Source organism: Acinonyx jubatus, chromosome E4, assembly GCF_027475565.1.
Source record: "Acinonyx jubatus isolate Ajub_Pintada_27869175 chromosome E4, VMU_Ajub_asm_v1.0, whole genome shotgun sequence".
Lineage (NCBI taxonomy): Eukaryota > Metazoa > Chordata > Mammalia > Carnivora > Felidae > Acinonyx > Acinonyx jubatus.
In genome coordinates this window covers 38,731,323-38,742,939 of record NC_069395.1, presented here as the reverse complement: position 1 = coordinate 38,742,939, position 11,617 = coordinate 38,731,323, and the positions used below count along the sequence as shown (strand labels likewise).

Genomic DNA, 11,617 nt, shown 5'->3' with positions numbered 1-11,617 from the left:
AAATCTGTGGGACATAGCTAAAGCAGTGCTTGGAGGGAAATTTATAGCACTAAAAACGCCTATACTAGAAAAGGAAAACGGTATCAAATAAATAAGCTAAGCTTCTACCCTAAGAAACTAGAAAAAGGAGAGCAAAATAAGCATAAATCAAGAAGAAGAAAGTAGGGTGCCTGGGTGGCTCAGTCAGTTGGGCATCTGACCTTGGCTCAGATCATGACCTCACAGTTTGTGGATTTGAGTCCCGCATGGGGCTCTGTGCTGACAGCTCAGAGCCTGGAGCCTGCTTCAGATTCTGTGTCTCCCTTTCCCTCTGCCCCTTCCCTGCTCACGCTGCTTCTCTCTCTCTCTCGCTCTCTCTCTCTCTCTCTGAAAAACAAATAAACATTAAAAAAAATTTTTTAATAAAAAAAAGAAGAAAGTAAGTAATAAAGATAAAGGCAGATATCAATGAAATTGAAGAAAAAAAACAATAGAGGAAAATCACTAAAACTAAAAGCTGGTTCTTAGAGAAAAAATCAATTAACTTGATAAGTCTCTAGAAAGACTGACAAAATAAGAAAGAAAACACAAATTACTGCTATCAGGAAGGAAAGAGGCAGTATCATTGCAGAAGCCACAGACATTACAAGGACAGTAGTAATAAAAAATACTACGAGCAACTCTGTGCACAGCTATCAACAACTTAGATTAAATAGACCAATTCCTTATAAACCACAAACTAGTAAATGTCATTCCAGGTGAAGTAGATAACTTGAATAATTCTATAACTATTAAAGAAATTAAATTTGTAGTTAAAATCTTCCCCAAAAAGAATCTCCAGTTCCAGATTGTAGCCTTTGTAAAATTCTACCAAACATATAAAGAAGAAGCAACACCAATTTCTACATACTTTCTTTCAGAAAACAGAGGGGAATAATTTTGAACTCATTTTATAAGGCCAGCATTTTACTGCTACCAAGCCATAAAAATACAGTATAGAAAAAAGAAAACTACAGATCAATGTTTTTCATGACCATAAATGAAATAAAAATCCTCAACAAAATATTAGCAAATGAAATACAGCAATATACAAAAAGAAATACTCACCATAATTAACAGAGATTCATCCCAAGAGTGCAAGGCTGATTCAATATTCAAAAATCAATAATACAATTTACCATGTTAATCATCTAAAGATGGAAAACTAAGTGATCTTATCTAGACATGCAAAAAAGCATCTGACAAAATATAACATCCATTCATGATAAGCACTCATAGCAAGTTAGGAAGAGGGGAATTTTTTCAAAAAAATTTCAGCTAACATTATACTTAATGGTAAAAGATTTCTCCCTAAAATGTTTTCATCCTAGAATCAGAAAGAGGGCTAGGATATCCATTATAAATACTCTTAATTCCACATAATACTGGAAGTCTTAGCCAGTGCAATAGTGCAAGAAAAAGAAATTAAAAGCAATCAATTTTAAAGAAGAAATGAAACCATCCCTATTCACACATGACATGATCATCTATATAGAAGATTCCACAGCTCTACTAAAAACCTTCTAGAACAAAGTGTGGCTAGCAAAGTTGCAGGATCCAATGTTGACATACAAAAATTTATTGTATCTCTATATACTAGTGATATGCAATTGGAAACTAAAATTACAAAAACCATTCCATTTATAACAGCTAAAAAGAATGAAATACTTACAAGGGCATAAATCTTAGAAAACATGGACATGTTACAAATGCATGCATAAATCTTATAAAACATGCTAAAAGCTATAAAATGATGATTAAAAAGTCAGAAGACCTAAATAAATGGAGACACATCATATTCATAGAATGGAAGTCTCAGTGTAATTAAGTTGTCAATTCCCCCTAAATCTACGTATGGCTTTAGTGCAATACAAGCCAAAATCTCAGTAGGCCTTTTTGCATATATTAATGAGAAGATTTCAAGTTCATATAGAAATGCAAAGGACTCAGAACATCCAAAGTAACTTTGAAAAGAATAGGTTGGAGGAATCTAACTACGTGATGTTAAAACTTACTATAAAGTTACAGGACTCAAAACGGTATGGTATTGGTGAAGAGGTAGGAAAATAGATCAGGGGAACATAATAAACTCCCAAAATAGACGCATAAAAATGTGTATTTAATCTTTGGCAGCCACGCAAAAGCCATTCAGCGAAGAAAAGAGAGTCTTTTTAACAAATGATTTTGAAACAATTGGCCATCCATATGCAAAACAATAAACCCTGCCTCATACCTCAAACCTTATACAAAAATTAACTGAAAATAAATCATAGATCTAAGTGTAAAATGTAAAACTTTAAGGAAAAAAAAAACATAGGAGAAAATCATAATGACCTGGATTATGCAAAGAGTTCTCAGACATGACACCAAAAGCATATTCCATAAAAGACAAACATATAGATTGAAGCCTATCAAAATTAGAAACTTTTGCTCTGAAAATGAAAAGGCTACAGCCTGAGAGAAAATACTTGCAAATACTGTGATTGCAAGTCACAATTCCAACCATGGACCTGTTCCCACAATATCTAAAGAATACTCAAAACTCAACAGTAAAAAGCCAAACAACCCAGTTAAAAAGTGAGAAAAATATTTGGATAGATCACCGAAGAGGATATATAAGGACGGCCAATAAAAGATGCCCAGCATCATGAGCTATTAGGAAAATGCAAATTGAAATCACGAGATATCCCTACACACTTATCAGAATAGCTAAAGTAAAAATACACTGACAATATCAAGGGCTGGCTGATGAGGACGGGGAGCAACTGAAACTCTCGCGTACCTGCGGGTGGGAGTGCAAACTGGTACAGCGACTCTGGAAAACAGTTGGACAGTTTTTTTAGAGTTAAACGTACACTTACCATTCGACCCGGACATCCCACTCTGGGTATTTACTCTAGAGAACTGAAAATGTATATTGACATAATGACTTGTGCACCAACGTCCAGAGTAGCTGTATTCATAATTCCCCCAAATTAGACACGTGCCACACGTCCTTCATTCAGTGAATGTATAAACAAAACGTGGTACAACCGTATGGTAAAACACTCCTCAGCAATAATAAAGGCAAAATGATCACTGTTAGGTAACAACTCTTGTGAATCTGAAAAGCATTGCGCTAGGTAAAAGAGAAAGAAGGCGGTGGACATCACCATAGGAACAGGTGGTCACGGGCGCCAGGAAGGCTCAGCTACTGTAGATCTGAGAAGTCAGGCCTTGGCTGGGGAAGTCCTGGAAGAACTGGATCTGCCCCATGTCTGCAGTAAGCGGGGAAGCCCCGACTTTCCTCCCAGCCTCAGAAACCTTAGTGAGAAGCCCTGAAAGGGCTTCATAGAAGCCAGGCGAGAACGGGTAGGGAAACAGACCAGTCTCCCCTGCCTTTCCTTATTCTGGTCCTTGCAGCTTCCCCACACCGTGCTCCCTGCACCCTGCTCCCTGACTGACCTTCACCGTTAGGAACGTTCACATGCTCTTAACACCATCAGGGGCCTCTGACTCCCTGCCCAGCCACCCCTGTGGCTCCTCTGTGTTGCTCCAACCTTACAAATGACAGCGCACAGAGCAGAAAGCCCTCAAGACTCCCTTTGCTTTTGCTGGCATGGTTTCTCCACCTGGAATTCCCTCTCAGGAGTCAGGACAAGCGGTGCTTTCTTGGGAAAGCGCTTCCTGGCTCTCTATCCACTCCAGCCTCCTCCCTTGTTCCTCCGGCATCCTAAGGGACCTCCGTCAAAGCCCTTGCCGGTTGACTTTGCCGTCGATTGGTGCCCTTTTTCCTTGCCGCTGTGTCACACTCATCTCCGGCTCCCTGGTGCCAGCAGCACAGCCTCTAGGTAGGGAATGAAAAGTGCCTGTTTTTGGAAATGAACTCTCGAACTCTGTGTTGGCATGTGAGATAAAAATAAAATCTGAATTAGATCCAGGTTGAAAATGCTCCCCCCGGAAGTGGTGATTTGGTTCTCTCCTTTCCCAGGGGAAAACGGGTCAGGGGCAAAGCGTGGCTGATACGTCAGAAATCCCGGGGGAAAGAAATTCCCAGGTAAGAAGCATTTACGGATGTCTGCGGTGTAAACGGTGCCGTTTGGGTCCATTTCAAGCTACCCGCATGATGTCACGGGAAAGCAACCTGAGAAGAGATACACAAAGTCGGCTCTCCCAAGCATGTGCGAGCCAGCTCCAGAGCACCACTGGCTCAGACCACGCCCGTACCAAGGACAACAGGTGGCTGGGGCTAATAGCAACCTACAGGCTGAGGCAGAGGTCCCCTGCCTGCCCATATCGGACTGGCCAGCCTCTCTCTCTCTCTCTCTCTCTCTCTCTCTCTCTCTAGCGAACTAGTGTTTTATTTCTAAAGCTCTGCAACATATTTCTAGTAGTGCTGATGGTCACCTGTCTCACTCACACCAGGTTATCTGTTGAAGCCAGCAAACAGAGTCCGGCCATCAGCAGACCAGGCCAGACAGGGACACTGAGGTGACTCCGCCTTGCTGCTGGTACTGATTACTTCCTGCTTCAGTGCCTCTACAGTGACCTTGCCTTCCATGTCCCAGATCTTGATGCTGGGGCCCGTGGCAGCCCAGAGGCAGTATCCATTAGACTGAAGCACAGGGCATTGATGATGTCCCCACCATCTAGTGTATAAAGGTGCTTGTCTTCGTTGAGGTCCCACAACATGACCCGGCCATCCTTCCCTCCAGAAGCACGGAGAGATCCATGGAGAGACAGTCACAGTGTTCGGGCAGCCTGTGTGGCCGATGTGATTGGTCTTCAGCTTAAAGTTAGCCAGGCCCCATACCTGGACCAGCTTGTCCCAGCCGCAGGAGACAATGATGGAATTGCCGCCATGGGGTGAAAAGCAGACACAAGAACCCGCTCCGAATGGCTCTCATCCCGGACAGTATATTTGCATGCACCCAGAATATTCCCCAGCTTGATGGTTCTATCTCAGGAGCCAGAAACAATGTGGCAGTTGTCAGGGGAAAGCCACACTCAGCACATCCTTGGTATGCCCTACAAATCTGCGTGTGGTGGTACCCATTGTGAGGTCCCAGAGACGAGGTGGCCAGGAGGCTCCCAGGAGCCTGAGAGGGCAAACTGGCCAGCTGAGGAGATGACCATCACATCACTAACAGAGTGGGAATGACCCCTAAGAGCACTCTGTGGGATGCCAGAGTTGTTCTCAGCCCTGGTCAGCTTCCGCACGATGACGGTCTTATCTCGAGGGGCAGACTGTAAGTACCACGTCCGGGGACTGGGGAGTGGTGGCGATCTGAGTCACCCAGCCCATGTGGCCCTTGAGGGCGTCACCCAGAGTCATCTGCTCAGTCATGGCAGCCGTGAGTGCGGGTGTCACTGCGGCGACAAGGATGGAGTCGGATAGACTACCACCGCAGCCGCGGCCCTGCGGGGGAGAAGAGTCCGACCGGCCACTCTCGGAGGTCTTGTTCAAAACTCCCCTCCTGGACAGGCTTCCCGTGACTTCCTCGCACAACCAGGCACCCCTTCCGGACCAATGAGGTGAGTCTAGACTGCAGTTAACCTCTTCCCATTGCCACGACTCATTCACACTTTACATGCACGCTCTCACAATTGTTCTCGTATCACGACCCACTTGTTTCTTCTTCATTTTTCCTCCTTTGCTCAGCTGGATTATAAGCTCTGTCAGGACAGAGACCACCTCACATACTTCTCTTGGCTCTTTCTCTCAGCCGGCACAAGGCTGTGCATACAAGTAGTGCTTACTACCGAATTCGTGCCTGGCCTAAATGCCCCTCTGGAGGTTGCGTCACAGAGACTCAGTGAGCACATCTGGGGGGCCTGCACGCGGTCACCTCATCTGCTTGCCCCGTCTCTGGCCCCTGGCCCAGGCTTTGGGTTCTACCTCTGCCTCCTTCCCCATCTGCCACCGAACGTCAGGCCCCCGTTCCGCCGGTCCCCCCTGTGATCCCACTTCCTACTCTGCAAATGCTTTCTAGCTCCTACTCACTGCTTCTGCAATGTCAGTCGTCCCCCCTGGTTTGTCCCTCACTGCCAGTGTGACGTCATGGATGGATGACTAGATGGAGAGGATGGTGATGGATGAAGAAACAGAACGGCTGGCTGCCCCCCTAGACTCACCAGACCGGCTGCGAGTGGCACCTGTCACCCACCGTGCCTGCGCCTCGCTGTCGCTTCTGCCTGTGAATTCTTAAACCAGCCTTCCCAGGCCTGCACCCATGCCCACCTTACTTAGCAGTTCCCAGCAGGTACCTATTGAATACCTAAAGCGTCCGGTAATGAGTTCCTAATCAAAAACCGCATTTTGTCATTTTTCCGACTCAGCAGGACAGGTCCCTTTGCAAAATCCCTGGCACACCTCCGGTCAGCTTCCCTTGTTGCATTTATCACAGTTCCCCTGGCCGAATCTATTCGTGCCTTTGCCTTTGCCGCTTCCTCCGTCAGGTGGGAGGCTCTCGGGAGTGACTTTTTATACATTACTACCTCTGTATTTCCGGCATCCCTCGAAGGCAGGGTTTGTGGTTAGTAAAGCTCAGTGGGTAGTTCTGATTTGGTTTGATTCACGAAATTGAATTAAATGGCTAAAGATGGATGAATGAGCTATTAATACACGGTCCTGCAAATTTCCCCGCAGTGCCCCGTCCACACTTCTTCACAGAATAGACCTTCGGTCAATGCTGTTGACACACCTTTTGATGTGTTTGAAAACGAAGAGTGAAGATTCCTGGTGAGTGAGAGGTTTTCATTTGCCCGATATGTTTTGGCTTCAAACCCTAAAACAGTCCTAGCCCCCGAGGTTTCAAAACCAGAACTGAAACAATCTTCCTTCTAGAGCCAGGTTGCCACAGAGAAGGGCCTAGAGAATAAAGTGCTTCTGAATGGCTCCATCCGAGGCATATCTGAAGACAGAAAATTCCAAAGGCTTTCCCGGACGGCCTCTAGGATGGGCTCTATTATTAACCTCCTGCGCGAGGCCGAGCTTCTCCCTGGCCTTGCGAGACTGAAATGAGCTTCTCCCGGGCTCACGCCGTGGCTTTGTGGGCCACAACCACTTCCTAGAAGCCAAGTTCATCTGAGAAATGAGGGAGGCCCTGGTGGTTTGTGGTTACAGAAGGCGTTTCCTTTGACACTCAGCTGGGGGAAGGACAAGCAATCCACAGCAGGCCCGAGAGAAGGGGAGCAGCGCCTGCTTTGGGATGTCCAGAGGGCGTCCAACCCTTCTAGCAAGAAGAGCCCTCCCCTGCATCAAGTGCTTATTGGGGGGTAGGGGGGCAAAGGCCCTGAGACACCGGCAGCCACCTCGGGGGTGTCCCCGGTATTCAGAGGGTGTCAGAGAAAGGACAGTGCAGGCCTGCTGAGAAATGAGCTGTGTCCTTTGGAATTGCTGAGTGGTCATGGAGGGGTAGGGGTGGGGTGGATGAGAGACAGACGACAGGTGTATAACCAAAATGCAACTCAGCCTGTAGACAATTCCCAGCCTGTGGACAGTGTCTAAGCATGTTCTACCATCCACCCTTTCGAGAAGGGTCCTCCCAGCCCCGTTCACGAAAGACGAGGCTGACACTTGCACCCTCCAGGATAAACGCTCCTGACAGCAGAGAGCCACAGGCCTCCACGACTGCCAGAGTGAGTGGAGGCCTCTCACAGCGTGATGTCAAGGGCTCTGGGCAAACCTCCCAGCTTATTAAAAAAAAAAAAAAAAATTAATTTTCCCATGAATCAGATAATACCTGAAATTCCATCATCGCTTTGCCTGAGGCTTAAACGTCTGGAAAAATACAAACACGTAGGGGGAGCACTCCAAATAGTATCATTTACACCTCAATGTCTAGAACCCTTCTGGATCCTCTCCTGCCCGCAGGTTTCCTGAGGGGCGGGGCTGGAGCAGGGGAGAGAGCCAGAGAGTCATGGGTGACTGAGGTAGGAGGAGGCCTGGGGGGCGGAGGAAGGGGCACAGGCTGGAAACCAGCTCCTAAACAAACTGGCCCTGCACAGTTTTGCCTGGGGCCACCCCGCAAGTCACTGTCGGATTCACTCACTGTTGCTGCGCTCTAGAGAAATCGGGCACCGGCCTCTCCCAGCAGGGCCCGCGTCTTGGGCACAGGCCTGCATCGTGGCTCAGGGCCTCCGCACTCAGAAGGGCCCCGCGCTTGTGTGGTTTAATGCTTTGTTATCACCATCTTGAAGATTGTATCAAATGTTTTTTTTATTATTCATTTTTGAGAGAGAGAGTGCACAAGCGGGCGAGGGACGGAGACACAGGGGGACAGCGGATCCCAAGCGGCCTGTGCACTGACAGCAGAGAGCCCGTTGAGGGACTTGAACTCAGGAACCGTGAGATCGTGACCTGAGCCGAAGTCGGACGCTCAACCGACTGAGCCACCCAAGCACCGTTTAATTTAAAGATTTTTAAACAAGGGACCCCACGTTGGCATTTCACACTGCGCCCCACAAATTATGTAGCCAGTCCTGCTTAGCAAATCGCAAAAGCCCTCTGAAGGGAGGTCAGCCTAACCTCGCCATACCCCTTCATCACACACATTATTTCCTTGGGTCTATTTTTACACATCAGGGGATATTTGAAGAAATGTCCTTAATTCCGAGCACTTTAATTCACCTCCACCAACTAAGCCTCTTTCGAGGTGACTTAGGTGTCATGTGATCTGTCCTATTATTAGCCCATGCCCAGCCTTTCCCAACCCCCAAACTCCTGTTTCCCTTGCCCTTATATATATCTCTCTCTCTTAGCAGAAAAGTGGCACATGATGACCTCGTAGCCTCAAGAATACTTGGCACAGGTCCCTGTTTCTCAGCCGTATCTATTGTCCTCGTCCAGAATGACACTGGCTTCTAAGAGTCTCGCTGACATTTCTGACTTTTAGTGGGGAATGCCATTAATCAATCGGCTGCATCTGTTTTGGAAAAATTAAATAGCTCAAGTCAAGGCAAACACAGTAAATAATCCGTCAACAATCCAGGGGAGGAGTGGGGGCAGCGAAGGCAGGGTTTTGTCTTCTCATTATTTGAAATGCATTTAATCTGCTGCTGGATCCTCCACACCCAGGCTAGGGTTACTGGACACAGAAAGAAGAGATCAAAAGCGTTTTAAAAATGTGGGGCCCCAACCAGGGCATTAAAAGTATAAGTGGGCTATTCAACATGTGTGTCGTGGAGAATGAGTTCGCCAACAGGAGGGCCATGAAATGGTTCTTCGGAGAAAAGGAGCTGTAACCTTCCTTGTGGCTTAAAAATATAGAAACTTACTCTGTCTAATTCTTGGTAAGTGTGGCTTCCTTAGGGGAAACAGTCATGGGGCAGTGGTTAAGTACGGGTGCTGGAGCCAGACTGATTGAGTTCCAATCTTGACACTTACCCTTACTAAGCGCTGACCTTGGGCAAGTTACTTAACCACATCGTGCCTCCATTTCCTTATCTGTAAACTAATAATAACCACCTCAGGGTTATTGGGGAAATAATGGATTAGTGTCTGGTAGGTTAAAGATTGCCCGTAAATTCTTTGACATTCTTCCCATTACAAAGTGGGATCTTGTCCCCCTTCCTCTTGATTCCGGACTGGTCTATTATGACTTTAACTCAGAGCGTAGGGCAGAAATGAAATTTGCCAGTTCCGGGCTTAACCTTTACAAGAACTGGTAGCTTCCACCTTTAGCTCTAGCTGATTACCTCACTGGAGAAGCCACACAAAGAGGCAATAAGACTACAAGGAGAGGGAGAGGGGGATTGCCCGGCGGAGCCTTCTAGCCACTCTACCAAGCCACCAAGCACGTGAGCCCAGCCATCTTGGACCCTGAAGCCCAGCCCAGCCACCAGCTTGAGCACCACTGTGCTGACACCGTGTGAAGCCGAATAATCGCCCAGCAGAACCCTGCCCGAATTTTTGACCATGAAATTGTGAGAAACAATAAAGGGATTGTTGTTTCAGTTTTCTAAGTTTTAAAGCAGTTTGTTGAGCAGCCATACAAAAATGGCGCAATCTACACACTGTCCAGGACAACCGATCTAGAGAAACAGGACGACACCTGCAGCGGAACCTGTGAGCTCTTACAAATTCTTCAGGGACATCACTTTTCCTCTACTACCTTTGTTCGTGAGGTCACCTCTCCCATTTCCTAGTCCCATTGCATTTTCATACACTTTTGCTCGGCCGCCTCCTGTTCATGCCTCCTGTTTATATTGGGTTTCTCAAACCTCAGTGTGTATGCTGTTCACCTGGGCATTTCTTACAAAGGCAGATGCTGATTCAGTAAGTCTGGGACAGACCTGAAATTCTGCATTTCTAACAAGCCCCAGGCCATGTCCACGCTGCTTGTCCATAGTCCCCACTTACAGTAGCAAGGCTTTAGTCTCAGCCGAGGAATCACCTCCTCCAGAAAGCCCTCCTGATTCCTAATCTCTCACCCTGAGGCTGTTAGATGCTGTTGAGGACTCCTTTGGCTGCCTAGCTCAACTTTTCTTTAGGGCTGGCCAAGCCTGTTTTATTTCAACATCTATTCCCTCCCTCTCCCCCCATGGCTTGGGTAAATTTTGACTGATCTAAATGTCATTTTGGCATTGCCCTCCTTCTCTTTATTGTGATTTTTCACAGGTGTCTGTCTGGTGACTTGGTTAGACAAGGTTAGGAGAAGTCTGCTGTGGTGAAGGAGGGACTTTTCAGAAAGTTTTCTTCATTTTGTTTTTAATTTTTAAAATGTTTTTATTTATTTTTGAGAGAGAGAGAAACAGAGCACGAGCAGGGGAGGGGCAGAGAGAGAGAGGGAGACACAGAATCCGAAGCAGGCTCCAGGCTCCGAGCTGTCGGCACAGAGCCCCATGCGGGGCTTAAACTCGTGAACCGTGAGATCATGACCTGAGCCGAAGTCGGACACTCCGCTGACTGAGCCCCCCAGGCACCCCAAGTTTTCTGCATTCTTAAAAGGAGGTGCATGTGGGGATGCCTGGATGACGCAGTCACTTAAGCGTCCAGCTCTGGATTTCAGCTCAGGTCATGATCTCACAGTCATGAGACTGAGCCCCTCGTCGGGCTCTGAGCTGAGCACAGAGCCTGCTTGGGATTCTCTCTCTCCCTCTCTCTCTGCCCCTCCCCAGCTCATACTCCCTCCCTCCCTCTCTCTCTCTCTCTCTCTCTCTCAAAATAAATAAATAAACATTTTTTTTTAAAAGACAGAGACGCATGTAGAAGAAACCAACCCGTATCTGTCCCCAGGTGTTAGTCTGTTGATACACGGTGCCTTTGGCTACTGCAGCCACCATGCGATCACGAGGGGACCTGCACAGCAGGCTGAGTGACAATGGCAGTGGGGGAAGGTTAAAAGCACCTGGGTCTGCATCCAGTCAGTAAACGAACCAACTCTGGCCTCTCCTCCATTAGGACTTCTTTTTTATGGAAGACAACGCATCTCTTTATTGTTTCAGCTATTTGTAATCAAGCTTTCTGTCACCGGCGGCCAAGAGCATCCTATGGCGGACTCCTACGGCCCCCTCGATTCCACTCGCAAGCTGCATACATCATCTGGGTATCACTGCACTTCTTGCGTTATCCTGTGGATACACATCTGCCTCCTCTGGTCGGGCACCTGTTGAGGTT

General features: G+C 47.1%; 1 long non-coding RNA gene and 1 pseudogene across 1 annotated transcript; one reads left to right on the top strand and one right to left on the bottom strand.

Moving 5' to 3' along the window:
• Nucleotides 1-4,341: 4,341 nt before the first annotated feature.
• Nucleotides 4,342-6,011, bottom strand: LOC128312984 (receptor of activated protein C kinase 1-like; annotated as a pseudogene).
• A 36-nt stretch (nucleotides 6,012-6,047) lies between these two features.
• Nucleotides 6,048-8,230, top strand: LOC128313058 (uncharacterized). The gene is made up of 2 exons (XR_008293210.1): nucleotides 6,048-6,260; nucleotides 6,647-8,230. It is a non-coding gene; the product is annotated as an uncharacterized LOC128313058 (long non-coding RNA).
• Nucleotides 8,231-11,617: the final 3,387 nt, after the last annotated feature.